Source organism: Cryptomeria japonica, unplaced genomic scaffold (assembly GCF_030272615.1).
Source record: "Cryptomeria japonica unplaced genomic scaffold, Sugi_1.0 HiC_scaffold_50, whole genome shotgun sequence".
Classification (NCBI taxonomy): domain Eukaryota; kingdom Viridiplantae; phylum Streptophyta; class Pinopsida; order Cupressales; family Cupressaceae; genus Cryptomeria; species Cryptomeria japonica.
This window is the reverse complement of record NW_026728872.1, coordinates 107501-121576: the sequence shown is the minus strand read 5'-3', so window position 1 is coordinate 121576 and position 14076 is coordinate 107501. Positions and strand designations below refer to the sequence as shown.

The following is a 14076-nucleotide window of genomic DNA, read 5'->3' as shown; positions in this document are numbered from 1 at the left end:
CGGCCCCGCCCAGCTTCGCTCACCTGTCCCGGGCGTCTGGTGCGGAACCTTAGAGTAAGAAACATCACCGTGCACCTTGGCCAACGTGCGCGACTCGACCGAGCGCGCACTGGCCGAGGTGCACACCGATTTCACCTGGGTGCGCGCGCAGCACCTCGGGCGCACCGGGGTGCGCGCACAACGCCCGGGTTGCACCGTGGCCTGTGTGCTCGGGGTGCCTCGGGTGCGCGCTCGGTGTCGCCCCCGCGCGCGCGGTAGTGCGGGCAGCGCACCCCGGCCCGGCCCGGCCCCGACGAGAACGCAAACGGGCAAAAGGTTTATTCAAATAGCATTGCGACGCCCGGCGAAAAACTAAAAAAGGGTGCAACACCGGGACTTCCCGGGAGGTCACCCATCCCAGTACTACTCCGGCCCAAGCGCGCTTAACTGCGGAGTTCTGATGGGATCCGGTGCACTAATGCTGGTATGATCGCACCCGTTATGAGCTTGTCGCAGTGTGTACTTAGCAAACCGCGACCCACGTGCGAATCCACCCCGGCCACCCACCCCCGTCGAGGTGCACACCCTCCCTCGCGAAGTGCGCCCCGTTCGCCAAGTGTGAGCCCTGCCCGGGTGCGCGCACCTTGCTAGGGCGTCGGGTGTGCACCCGGCCCGGCCTACGTGCGTGCACCTGGAGGGGGCGTCGTGTGCGTGCAGTGTCCCGTCTGCAACGCGGTGCCCACACACCACCTCGGGCGCAACGACCTGCGCTCACATGTGGGCCGAGTGCACCTTGGTGCATGTTCGGGGCGCCTCGGGTGCACGCTCGATCTTGCCCCGGTGCACCAAGGCGCTCGGTTTGCCCCGGGTGCGCACTTGGTGCAAGGTGGGCACCCAAAATAGGGATCAAGCACCAAAACACAAGTTTCGGGATGCAAAATGGGACCCAAGGACCACAAATGCGTTCCAAGACCCATGATGGGTCCACGAGAACAAAAATGTGTTCCGAGACTTAATAAACAAATATTGGGTTTTAGGAGAAGAAACATGCTCTGATGCCCAAAGCGAGAATCGACCCCGAAAAGGCCACAGGCCAAAAGTGGGATGCGAGACAAAAAAAAATGGGACCCGAGGACCAAAATTGGGTTCCCAGGTCGAAGACAGGGCAACCGGACAAGAAACGACCTCTAAGGCTCGAAATGAGTCCCGACGACTAAAACTTGACAAGAAGCACCCATCAGGCACCCAACTCGACACCCATGGGATGCCGACCCACCCGGGCTTCCACCTAGCACACCTTGGCACCCACCCACCCTCGCACCCAACCTCGCACCCAACTTAGCACCTTTGAACCCACATTGGCACTCACCCTGACCCTGGCACCTTGGAACCCACATTGGCACTCACCTTGACCCTGGCACCCACCTTTGCACTCACCTTGGGACCCACCCTGGCTCCCACCTCGGCACCCACCCAGACACCCACCTTGGTTCCTTGGCACCCACCTTGGATCCTTGGCACCCACCCCGACACCCACCTTGGCACGCAACTTGGCTACTTGCCACCCACCTTGGCTCCTTGACGCCCACCCCGACAACCACCCCGTGACCTACCCTGGCTAGGGTTGGTGCACACCCACCCTGGTGCCCACCTTGGCACCCACCCTATGACCCACCTTGGCACGCACCTTAGTACCCACCCCGTTACCCACCCTAGGACCCACCCCGTGACCCACCTTGGCCAGGGTGGGTGCACCCACCCTGGTGCCCACCTTGGCACCCACCCATCCTAGCACCCAGCCTGTGACCGGGCTTGGAACCCAACCTTGCACCCGCACCCGTCTTGGCCAGTGTGGGTGCGCACCCATCCTGGCACCCACGTTGTGACACACCCTTTAACCCACGCACCCTAGCACCCACGTTGGCACCCACCTTGGAACCCAACCTAGCAACTTGGCACCCACCCCGTGACCCACCTTGGCATCCACCATAGCAGTCGCCGACTTGGCACCCACCTCGGCACCCACCTTGACACTTGTGGACCCACCTTGCCACTCACCCTAGCATCGACCCATCCTAGCACCCACCCTGGCACCTTTGCACCCTAGCACTCACCCATCCTAGCACCTAACCTGTGACCCACCTTGACACTCACCCTCGCACCCACCTTGGAACCCAACCTAGCACCCACCCACCCTGACACCAACCCTAGCACCTACCCACCCTTGCACCCACCCTGTGACCCATCTTGGCACCCACCCATCCTACCACTCAACCTATCACCCACCTTCTCACCCACCTTGGCATCCACCTTAGCACCCACCCACACTGGCACCTTGGCACCCACCTCGGGCAAGGTGGGTGCACACCCACCCTGGCACCCAATTTAGAACCCACCGAGCATGTTACCCACCTTGGCACCCACATTGCAGCCCACCCTAGTACCCACCCTATGACCCACATTGGCATCCACACCCTAGCACCCAGGCACCTCGACACCCGCCTTGACACCCACCCTAGCACTGAACCTGTGACCCACCTTGGAACTCACCCTAGAACCCACCCACCCTGTGAACCACCTTGGCATCCACCTTAGCACCCACCCACCTTGGCACCCACTCTAGCACTCACCCATCCTAACACCCAACTTGTTACCCACCTTGGCACCCGCCCTCGCGTCCACCTTGAAACCCACCCTAGCACCCACCCACGCAGGAGCCCACCTTGGCACCCAACCTAACACCCACGCATCCTGGCACCCAACTTGTGACCCACCTTGGAACCCACCCTAGTACCCACCTTTGAACCCACTATATCACCAACCCACCTTGGCACCCACCCTATGACCCTCTTTGGAATCCACCCTAGCACGCACCCACCCTGGCACCCACCATGGAGCGCACCCTAGCACCCACCCACCTCGGCACGCACCTCAACACCCACCTTGGTGTGCGCACTGCGCCAACCTCTCAAAGACCCTATGTGGTGCGCTCCAAAGTGTACACCTTTGGTGCGCTCCAAGGTGCGCACCTTTGGTGCACACCGAGGTGCACACCAAAGTGTGCACCGAGGTGAGCACCAAAGTGCACTCCAGGGTGCACACCAAGGCGTGCACCTTTGGTGCGGTCAATGCAAACGAATTCGGAAGTTGGGGTCGATGTCCTAATCGCTGCTGCAGACTACACGTATGAGAATCGGACAAATAGCTTTATATAGGGGAGGTGTTGCGTTTGATGGGTCGACTCCCCTGGTTGTGTGCACTGCACCAACTTCAAAGACCCTGTCTTGTTTAAGAAGTCAAAAGTTGGGGTGGATGTCCTAATCATTGCTGCAGTCTACGCATGTATGAGAATCAGACAAATAGCTTATATAGGGGAGGTGTTGCATTCGGTGGGTTGACTCCCCTGGTTGTGCGCACTGCGCCAACCTCAAAGACCCCGCATAGCAGAAGAAGTCGGAAGTCGGATTTTGGTGAGCACCAAGGCGTGCACCTTTGGTGCGGTCAACGCAGACGAATTCAGAAGTTGGGGTGGATGTCCTAATCGTTGTTGCAGGCTACACATGTATGAGAATCAGACAAATAGCTTATATAGGGGAGGTGTTGGGTTTGATGGGTCAACTCCCTTGGTTGTGCGCATTACGCCAACCTCAAAGACCTTGTTTTCGTTAAGAAGTCAAAAGTTGGGGTCAATGTCCTAATGGCTCCTGCAGGCTACACATGTATGAGAATCGGACAAATAGCTTATATAGGGGAGGTGTTGGGTTTGATGGGTCGACTCCCCTGGTTGTGCGCATTACGTCAACCTCAAAGACCTTGTTTTCGTTAAGAAGTCAAAAGTTGGGGTCGATGTCCTAATTGCTCCTGTAGACTACACATGTATGAGAATCAGACAAATAGCTTATATAGGGGAGGTGTTGGGTTTGATGGGTTGACTCCCCTAGTTGTTCGCATTACACCAACCTCAAAGACCTTGTTTTCGTTTAGAAGCCGAAAGTTGGGGTCGATGTCCTAATTGCTCCTGCAGGCTACGCATGTATGAGAATCAGACAAATAGCTTATATAGGGGAGGTGTTGGGTTTGATGGGTCGACTCCCCTGGTTGTGCGCATTGCGCCAACCTCAAAGACCCTGCATTGCGGATGAAGTCGAAAGTCAGAGTTTGGTGTGCTACAAGGTGTGGTCGAAGGTGCTCACCTAGGTGTGCACCTTTGGAGCACAGGAAAAGTGCCCTCCAAAAGTGCGCACCTTTGGAGTGCACAAAAGTGCCCTCCAAAAGTGCGCACCTTTGGAGCGCAGAAAAGTGCCCTCCAAAAAGTGCCCTCCAAAAGTGCGCACCTTTGGAGCGCAGAAAAGTGCCCTCCAAAAAGTGCCCTCCAAAAGTGCGCACCTTTGGAGCGCAGAAAAGTGCCCTCCAAAAAGTGCCCTCCAAAAGTGCGCACCTTTGGAGCGCAGAAAAGTGCCCTCCAAAAAGTGCCCTCCAAAAGTGCGCACCTTTGGAGCGCAGAAAAGTGCCCTCCAAAAAGTGCCCTCCAAAAGTGCGCACCTTTGGAGCGCAGAAAAGTGCCCTCCAAAAAGTGCCCTCCAAAAGTGCGCACCTTTGGAGCGCAGAAAAGTGCCCTCCAAAAAGTGCCCTCCAAAAGTGCGCACCTTTGGAGCGCAGAAAAGTGCCCTCCAAAAAGTGCCCTCCAAAAGTGCGCACCTTTGGAGCGCAGAAAAGTGCCCTCCAAAAAGTGCCCTCCAAAAGTGCGCACCTTTGGAGCGCAGAAAAGTGCCCTCCAAAAAGTGCCCTCCAAAAGTGCGCACCTTTGGAGCGCAGAAAAGTGCCCTCCAAAAGTGCGCACTTTTGGTGCGCACCAAGGCGCTGGTTCGGTCGTTGCAGGCGAGTTCGGAAGTTGGGGTCGATGTCCTGAGCGGAGGTGCAAACTACACAGGTGTCGGAATCGGACAAATAGCTTATATAGGGGAGGTGTATGCTTCGATGGGTCGACTCCCCAGGTTGAGCGCACCGCGCCAACCTCAAAGACCCTACGGTATGGATGAAGTCGGAAGTTGGGTCCGATGACCGATTCGATTAGTAGGTATGCTCATGAGGTCGGAATTTGGGTCCGATGACCTGCCATGTGCAGGAAGGCGAATGTTGACACTGTGCGTTGCAAGGTGCACACCAAGGCGCTGGTGCGGTCTTTTTAGTCGAGTTCGGAAGTTGGGGTCGATGTCCTGATCGGAGGTGCAAGCTACACAGGTGTGGGAATCGGACAAATAGCTTATATAGGGGAGGTGTATGCTTCGTTGGGTCGACTCCCCGGGTTGAGCGCACCGCGCCAACCTCAAAGACCCTACGGTATGGATGAAGTCGGAAGTTGGGTCCGATGACCGATTCGATATGTAGGCATACTCGCGAGGTCGGAATTTGGGTCCGATGACCTGCCACGTGCAGGAAGGCGAATGTTGGCACTGTGCGTTGCAAGGTGCGCACCAAGGCGCTGGTTCGGTCGTTGGAGGTGAGTTCGGAAGTTGGGGTCGATGTCTTGATCGGAGGTGCAAACTACACAGGTGTGGGAATCGGACAAATAGCTTATATAGGGGAGGTGTATGCTTCGTTGGGTCGACTCCCCGGGTTGAGCGCACCGCGCCAACCTCAAAGACCCTACGGTATGGATGAAGTCGGAAGTTGGGTCCGATGACCGATTCGATATGTAGGCATACTCGCGAGGTCGGAATTTGGGTCCGATGACCTGCCATGTGCAGGAAGGCGAATGTTGGGACTGTGCGTCGCAAGGTGCGCACCAAGGCGCTGGTGCCGTCGTTGCAGTCGAGTTCGGAAGTTGGGGTCGATGTCCTGGTCAGAGGTGCAAACTACACAGGTGTGGGAATCGGACAAATAGCTTATATAGGGGAGGTGTATGCTTCGATGGGTCGACTCCCTGGGTTGAGCGCACCGCGCCAACCTCAAAGACCCTACAGTATGGATGAAGTCGGAAGTTGGGTCCGATGACCGATTCGATACGTAGGCATATTGGCGAGGTCTGAATTTGTGTCCGATGACCTGCCATGCGCAGGAAGGCGGAATTTGGGTCCGATGACCGAGTTGATGGCGTGCCATGCGCAGAAAGGCGGAATTTGGGTCCGATGACCGAGTTGATGTTGATGGCCCGCCATGCACAGGAAGGCGGAATTTGGGTCCGATGACCGATTTGAAGGCGTGCCATACGCAAAAAGGCGGAGTTTGGGTCCGATGACCGAGTTGATATTGATGGCCCGCCATGCGCAGGAAGGCGGAATTTGGGTCCGATGACCTGACATACGCATGGAGTCCGACTCGGGGGCCGATGTTCGATTCGATGACTTGCATTGTGGGTAAAGTCGGAAGTTGTGGTCTTTGACCCGATTCGATGACCAGACTTCGGCTGCTTGAGAATCGGACAAATAACTTATATAGGGGAGGTAGTGTTCTCGAGCATCCTCCCCCCGTGCCCGTTTATGTCGATTGATGCTGGTGCTCGACTGGTTGGAGCGCTCGGATGCAAAAATCTTGCACCAGGATTTATCGATTGTGATGGACACGGCAAGTCTCCTGATTGCTATGCAGGAGCTCATCGTGAATCTCTATGCGGCCTTGGTATGGACTCGACCTGCGGAATGGTTCGGCAATGGTAGTCGCTCCAACACGTCCTTGCAATGGCCACAGAGGTGATTCGACTAGAGCTCCAGTCTAGCTTTTGGGTTGCTTGGCGGACTGGTATAGCCGCGATCGAGTTCCGGCCATGAACGTTTTAGATAGCTCTTGGGCTTTCTGGGACGGAAGTCGGAAGTTTGGGCTGTTGTCCGATTTGATGACCATTCTTCGGATGTGTGAGAATCGGACAAATAACTTATATAGGGGACTGTGTTGTCTCACGCAGCCCCCTCCGTGCCCCTCTATCTCGACCGATGTTGGTGCTTGAAAGGGTTGGGATCGCTCGGATTTATAAACGTGCACCACCATTTGTCGAGTGTGAGGGACGCGGCAGGTCTCCTAAATGCTATGCGGGCGCTCTCTGAGAATCTCTATCCGGCCTCGACACAGACTAGTCTTGCTGAATGGTTTGGCACTGGTAGTCGATCCAACACGTCGTTGTTGTGGCCGCCTAGGCGATTCGATTCGAGCCCCCGTCTAGCTTTTGGGTTGCTTGGCGGATTTTGCCCTATCCGCAAGTGAGCTCGGTCCCTAAACGTTCGAGAAACCCGATTGCTATGCGCCGACTCTCTTTCTTGCGAGCCTCCATCTAGCTTTTGGGTCTCTACGGAACGGAAGTCGGAATCTGGGACCGTTGTTTGATTCGACGAGGCAGACTACGGTTGTGCGAGAATCGGACAAATAACTTATATAGGGGAGGTGTTGACTGGAGCATTCTCCCCCGTGCCCCTCTAACTCGACCAATGCTGGCGCTCGAACGGTGGTAGCGCTCGGATTTTCATTGAGCGCCAGCATTGGTCGATTTAGAGGGGCATGCGAGATTCCCGAATGCTATGCGAGGGCTCTAACGGAAATGTCTATTGGTTTCGGTATGGATGCAATTGCGAGTGGTTCGGCAAAGGTAGTCGTTCCGATGCGTCCATGTCGTGGCCAAATCGATAATTCGATTTGAGCCCTCGTATAGCATTTGGGTCTCTCGATGTGATTCCGCATTCCAGTCCCTTTGGGCACTGCTTGAGCCGCATCCCAGGGGGTTCCCTTCCCAATAATCTGCCTCGCAACCCGATTGCTATGCGGTGAGGCTCCTCGGCCGCCTCGGAACTATCTGTGTATCAGACGCATCGCGGGATAAGGGGTTGGCAACGGTAGTCGCCCCAAGCGCGTCCGATGCTTGGACCATTCCGAGGCGGCCCTGAAGCCTCTTCCGTCTAGCCGTTGGGTCCTTCTCGCCGCATCCCTCGCCTCGCACCCCGATTGCTATGCGGTGAGGCTCCTCGGCCGCCTCGGAACTATCTGTGTATCGGACGCGTCGCGGGATAAGGGGTTGTCACTGGTAGTCGCCCCAAGCGCGTCCGATGCTTGGACCATTCCGAGGCGGCCCTGAAGCCTCTTCCGTCTAGCCGTTGGGTCCTTCTCGCCGCATCCCTCGCCTCGCACCCCGATTGCTATGCGGTGAGGCTCCTCGGCCGCCTCGGAACTATCTGTGTATCGGACGCGTCGCGGGATAAGGGGTTGTCATTGGTAGTCGCCCCAAGCGCGTCCGATGCTTGGACCATTCCGAGGCGGCCCTGAAGCCTCTTCCGTCTAGCCGTTGGGTCCTTCTCGCCGCATCCCTCGCCTCGCACCCCGATTGCTATGCGTTGAGGCTCCTCGGCCGCCTCGGAACTATCTGTGTATCGGACGCGTCGCGGGATAAGGGGTTGTCACTGGTAGTCGCCCCAAGCGCGTCCGATGCTTGGACCATTCCGAGGCGGCCCTGAAGCCTCTTCCGTCTAGCCGTTGGGTCCTTCTCGCCGCATCCCTCGCCTCGCACCCCGATTGCTATGCGGTGAGGCTCCTCGGCCGCCTCGGAACTATCTGTGTATCGGACGCGTCGCGGGATAAGGGGTTGTCACTGGTAGTCGCCCCAAGCGCGTTCGATGCTTGGACCATTCCGAGGCGGCCCTGAAGCCTCTTCCGTCTAGCCGTTGGGTCCTTCTCGCCGCATCCCTCGCCTCGCACCCCGATTGCTATGCGGTGAGGCTCCTCGGCCGCCTTGGAACTATCTGTGTATCGGACGCGTCGCGGGATAAGGGGTTGTCACTGGTAGTCGCCCCAAGCGCGTCCGATGCTTGGACCATTCCGAGGCGGACCCGAAGCCTCTTCCGTCTAGCCGTTGGGTCCTTCTCGCCGCATCCTTCGCCTCGCACCCCGATTGCTATGCGGTGAGGCTCCTCGGCCGCCTCGGAACTATCTGTGTATCGGACGCGTCGCGGGATAAGGGGTTGTCACTGGTAGTCGCCCCAAGCGCGTCCGATGCTTGGACCATTCCGAGGCGGACCCGAAGCCTCTTCCGTCTAGCCGTTGGGTCCTTCTCGCCGCATCCCTCGCCTCGCACCCCGATTGCTATGCGGTGAGGCTCCTCGGCCGCCTTGGAACTATCTGTGTATCGGACGCGTCGCGGGATAAGGGGTTGTCACTGGTAGTCGCCCCAAGCGCGTCCGATGCTTGGACCATTCCGAGGCGGACCCGAAGCCTCTTCCGTCTAGCTGTTGGGTCCTTCTCGCCGCATCCCTCGCCTCGCACCCCGATTGCTATGCGGTGAGGCTCCTCGGCCGCCTTGGAACTATCTGTGTATCGGACGCGTCGCGGGATAAGGGGTTGTCACTGGTAGTCGCCCCAAGCGCGTCCGATGCTTGGACCATTCCGAGGCGGACCCGAAGCCTCTTCCGTCTAGCCGTTGGGTCCTTCTCGCCGCATCCCTCGCCTCGCACCCCGATTGCTATGCGGTGAGGCTCCTCGGCCGCCTTGGAACTATCTGTGTATCGGACGCGTCGCGGGATAAGGGGTTGTCACTGGTAGTCGCCCCAAGCGCGTCCGATGCTTGGACCATTCCGAGGCGGCCCCGAAGCCTCTTCCGTCTAGCCGTTGGGTCCTTCTCGCCGCATCCCTCGCCTCGCACCCCGATTGCTATGCGGTGAGGCTCCTCGGCCGCCTTGGAACTATCTGTGTATCGGACGCGTCGCGGGATAAGGGGTTGTCACTGGTAGTCGCCCCAAGCGCGTCCGATGCTTGGACCATTCCGAGGCGGCCCTGAAGCCTCTTCCGTGTAGCCGTTGGGTCCTTCTCGCCGCATCCCTCGCCTCGCACCCCGATTGCTATGCGGTGAGGCTCCTCGGCCGCCTTGGAACTATCTGTGTATCGGACGCGTCGCGGGATAAGGGGTTGTCACTGGTAGTCGCCCCAAGCGCGTCCGATGCTTGGACCATTCCGAGGCGGCCCTGAAGCCTCTTCCGTCTAGCCGTTGGGTCCTTCTCGCCGCATCCCTCGCCTCGCACCCCGATTGCTATGCGGTGAGGCTCCTCGGCCGCCTCGGAACTATCTGTGTATCGGACGCGTCGCGGGATAAGGGGTTGTCACTGGTAGTCGCCCCAAGCGCGTCCGATGCTTGGACCATTCCGAGGCGGCCCTGAAGCCTCTTCCGTCTAGCCGTTGGGTCCTTCTCGCCGCATCCCTCGCCTCGCACCCCGATTGCTATGCGGTGAGGCTCCTCGGCCGCCTCGGAACTATCTGTGTATCGGACGCGTCGCGGGATAAGGGGTTGTCATTGGTAGTCGCCCCAAGCGCGTCCGATGCTTGGACCATTCCGAGGCGGCCCTGAAGCCTCTTCCGTCTAGCCGTTGGGTCCTTCTCGCCGCATCCCTCGCCTCGCAACCCGATTGCTATGCGGTGAGGCTCCTCGGCCGCCTCGGAACTATCTGTGTATCGGACGCGTCGCGGGATAAGGGGTTGTCACTGGTAGTCGCCCCAAGCGCGTCCGATGCTTGGACCATTCCGAGGCGGCCCTGAAGCCTCTTCCGTCTAGCCGTTGGGTCCTTCTCGCCGCATCCCTCGCCTCGCACCCCGATTGCTATGCGGTGAGGCTCCTCGGCCGCCTCGGAACTATCTGTGTATCGGACGCGTCGCGGGATAAGGGGTTGTCATTGGTAGTCGCCCCAAGCGCGTCCGATGCTTGGACCATTCCGAGGCGGCCCTGAAGCCTCTTCCGTCTAGCCGTTGGGTCCTTCTCGCCGCATCCCTCGCCTCGCACCCCGATTGCTATGCGGTGAGGCTCCTCGGCCGCCTCGGAACTATCTGTGTATCGGACGCGTCGCGGGATAAGGGGTTGTCATTGGTAGTCGCCCCAAGCGCGTCCGATGCTTGGACCATTCCGAGGCGGCCCTGAAGCCTCTTCCGTCTAGCCGTTGGGTCCTTCTCGCCGCATCCCTCGCCTCGCACCCCGATTGCTATGCGGTGAGGCTCCTCGGCCGCCTCGGAACTATCTGTGTATCGGACGCGTCGCGGGATAAGGGGTTGTCACTGGTAGTCGCCCCAAGCGCGTCCGATGCTTGGACCATTCCGAGGCGGCCCTGAAGCCTCTTCCGTCTAGCCGTTGGGTCCTTCTCGCCGCATCCCTCGCCTCGCACCCCGATTGCTATGCGGTGAGGCTCCTCGGCCGCCTCGGAACTATCTGTGTATCGGACGCGTCGCGGGATAAGGGGTTGTCACTGGTAGTCGCCCCAAGCGCGTTCGATGCTTGGACCATTCCGAGGCGGCCCTGAAGCCTCTTCCGTCTAGCCGTTGGGTCCTTCTCGCCGCATCCCTCGCCTCGCACCCCGATTGCTATGCGGTGAGGCTCCTCGGCCGCCTTGGAACTATCTGTGTATCGGACGCGTCGCGGGATAAGGGGTTGTCACTGGTAGTCGCCCCAAGCGCGTCCGATGCTTGGACCATTCCGAGGCGGACCCGAAGCCTCTTCCGTCTAGCCGTTGGGTCCTTCTCGCCGCATCCTTCGCCTCGCACCCCGATTGCTATGCGGTGAGGCTCCTCGGCCGCCTCGGAACTATCTGTGTATCGGACGCGTCGCGGGATAAGGGGTTGTCACTGGTAGTCGCCCCAAGCGCGTCCGATGCTTGGACCATTCCGAGGCGGACCCGAAGCCTCTTCCGTCTAGCCGTTGGGTCCTTCTCGCCGCATCCCTCGCCTCGCACCCCGATTGCTATGCGGTGAGGCTCCTCGGCCGCCTTGGAACTATCTGTGTATCGGACGCGTCGCAGGATAAGGGGTTGTCACTGGTAGTCGCCCCAAGCGCGTCCGATGCTTGGACCATTCCGAGGCGGACCCGAAGCCTCTTCCGTCTAGCCGTTGGGTCCTTCTCGCCGCATCCCTCGCCTCGCACCCCGATTGCTATGCGGTGAGGCTCCTCGGCCGCCTTGGAACTATCTGTGTATCGGACGCGTCGCGGGATAAGGGGTTGTCACTGGTAGTCGCCCCAAGCGCGTCCGATGCTTGGACCATTCCGAGGCGGACCCGAAGCCTCTTCCGTCTAGCCGTTGGGTCCTTCTCGCCGCATCCCTCGCCTCGCACCCCGATTGCTATGCGGTGAGGCTCCTCGGCCGCCTTGGAACTATCTGTGTATCGGACGCGTCGCGGGATAAGGGGTTGTCACTGGTAGTCGCCCCAAGCGCGTCCGATGCTTGGACCATTCCGAGGCGGCCCCGAAGCCTCTTCCGTCTAGCCGTTGGGTCCTTCTCGCCGCATCCCTCGCCTCGCACCCCGATTGCTATGCGGTGAGGCTCCTCGGCCGCCTTGGAACTATCTGTGTATCGGACGCGTCGCGGGATAAGGGGTTGTCACTGGTAGTCGCCCCAAGCGCGTCTGATGCTTGGACCATTCCGAGGCGGCCCCGAAGCCTCTTCCGTGTAGCCGTTGGGTCCTTCTCGCCGCATCCCTCGCCTCGCACCCCGATTGCTATGCGGTGAGGCTCCTCGGCCGCCTTGGAACTATCTGTGTATCGGACGCGTCGCGGGATAAGGGGTTGTCACTGGTAGTCGCCCCAAGCGCGTCCGATGCTTGGACCATTCCGAGGCGGACCTGAAGCCTCTTCCCTCTAGCCGTTGGGGCTTTCTCGCCGCATCCCTCGCCTCGCACCCTGATTGCTATGCTGTGAGGCTCCTCGGCCGCCTTGGAACTATCTGTGTATCGGACGCATCGCGGGATAAGGGGTTGGCAGTGGTAGTCGCCCCAAGCGCATCCGATGCTTGGACCATTCCGAGGCGGCCCTGCAGCCTCTTCCGTCTAGCCGTTGGGGCCATCTCGCCGCATCCCCCACCTCGCACCACGATTGCTATGCGGTGAGGCTCCTTGGCCGCCTCGGAACTATCTGTGTATCGGACGCATCGCGGGATAAGGGGTTGTCACTGGTAGTCGCCCCAAGCGCGTCCGATGCTTGGACTATTCCGAGGCGGCCCTGCAGCCTCTTCCGTCTAGCCGTTGGGGCCATCTCGCTGCATCCCCCACCTCCTCGGCCGCCTCGGAACTATCTGTGTATCGGACGCATCGCGGGATAAGGGGTTGGCAGTGGTAGTCGCCCCAAGCGCGTCCGATGCTTGGACTATTCCGAGGCAGCCCTGCAGCCTCTTCCGTCTAGCCTTTGGGGCCATCTCGCCGCATCCCTCGCCTCGCACCCCGATTGCTATGCGGTGAGGCTCCTCGGCCGCCTGGGAACTATCTTCGTATCGGACGCATCGCGGGATAAGGGGTTGTCACTGGTAGTCGCCCCAAGCGCGTCCGATGCTTGGACTATTCCGAGGCGGCCCTGTGGCCTCTTCCGTCTAGCCGTTGGGGCCATCTCGCCGCATCCCCCACCTCGCACCCCGATTGCTATGCGGTGAGGCTCTTCGGCCGCCTTGGAACTATCTTCGTATCGGACGCATCGCGGGATAAGGGGTTGTCACTGGTAGTGGCCCCAAGCGCGTCCGATGCTTGGACTATTCCGAGGCGGCCCTGCAGCCTCTTCCGTCTAGCCGTTGGGGCCATCTCGCCGCATCCCCCACCTCGCACCCCGATTGCTATGCGGTGAGGCTCCTCGGCCGCCTTGGAACTATCTTCGTATCGGACGCATCGCGGGATAAGGGGTTGTCACTGGTAGTCGCCCCAAGCGCGTCCGATGCTTGGACTATTCCGACGCGGCCCTGTGGCCTCTTCCGTCTAGCCGTTGGGGCCATCTCGCCGCATCCCCCACCTCGCACCCCGATTGCTATGCGGTGAGGCTCCTCGGCCGCCTTGGAACCATCTTCGTATCGGACGCATCGCGGGATAGGGGGCTGTCACTGGTAGTCGCCCCAAGCGTGTCCGATGCTTGGACCATTCCTAGGCGGCCCTGAAGCCTCTTCCGTCTAGCCGTTGGGGCCTTCCCGCCCCATCCCTCGCCTCGCACCCCCGATTGCTATGCGGTGAGGCTCCTCGGCCGCCTTGGAACCATCTGTGTATCGGACGCATCGCGGGATAAGGGGTTGGCACTGGCAGTCGCCCCAAGCGCGTCCGATGCTTGGACCATTCCGAGGTGGCCCTGAAGCCTCTTCCGTCTAGCCGTTGGGGCCTTCCCGCCCCATCCCTCGCCTC

General features: G+C 59.8%; 1 non-coding gene across 1 annotated transcript; it reads right to left on the bottom strand.

The window, feature by feature from the left end:
* Positions 1 to 358: 358 nt before the first annotated feature.
* LOC131862671 (5S ribosomal RNA) lies at positions 359 to 477 on the bottom strand. Its single transcript, XR_009361609.1, has one exon. It is a non-coding gene; the product is annotated as a 5S ribosomal RNA (ribosomal RNA).
* Positions 478 to 14076: the final 13599 nt, after the last annotated feature.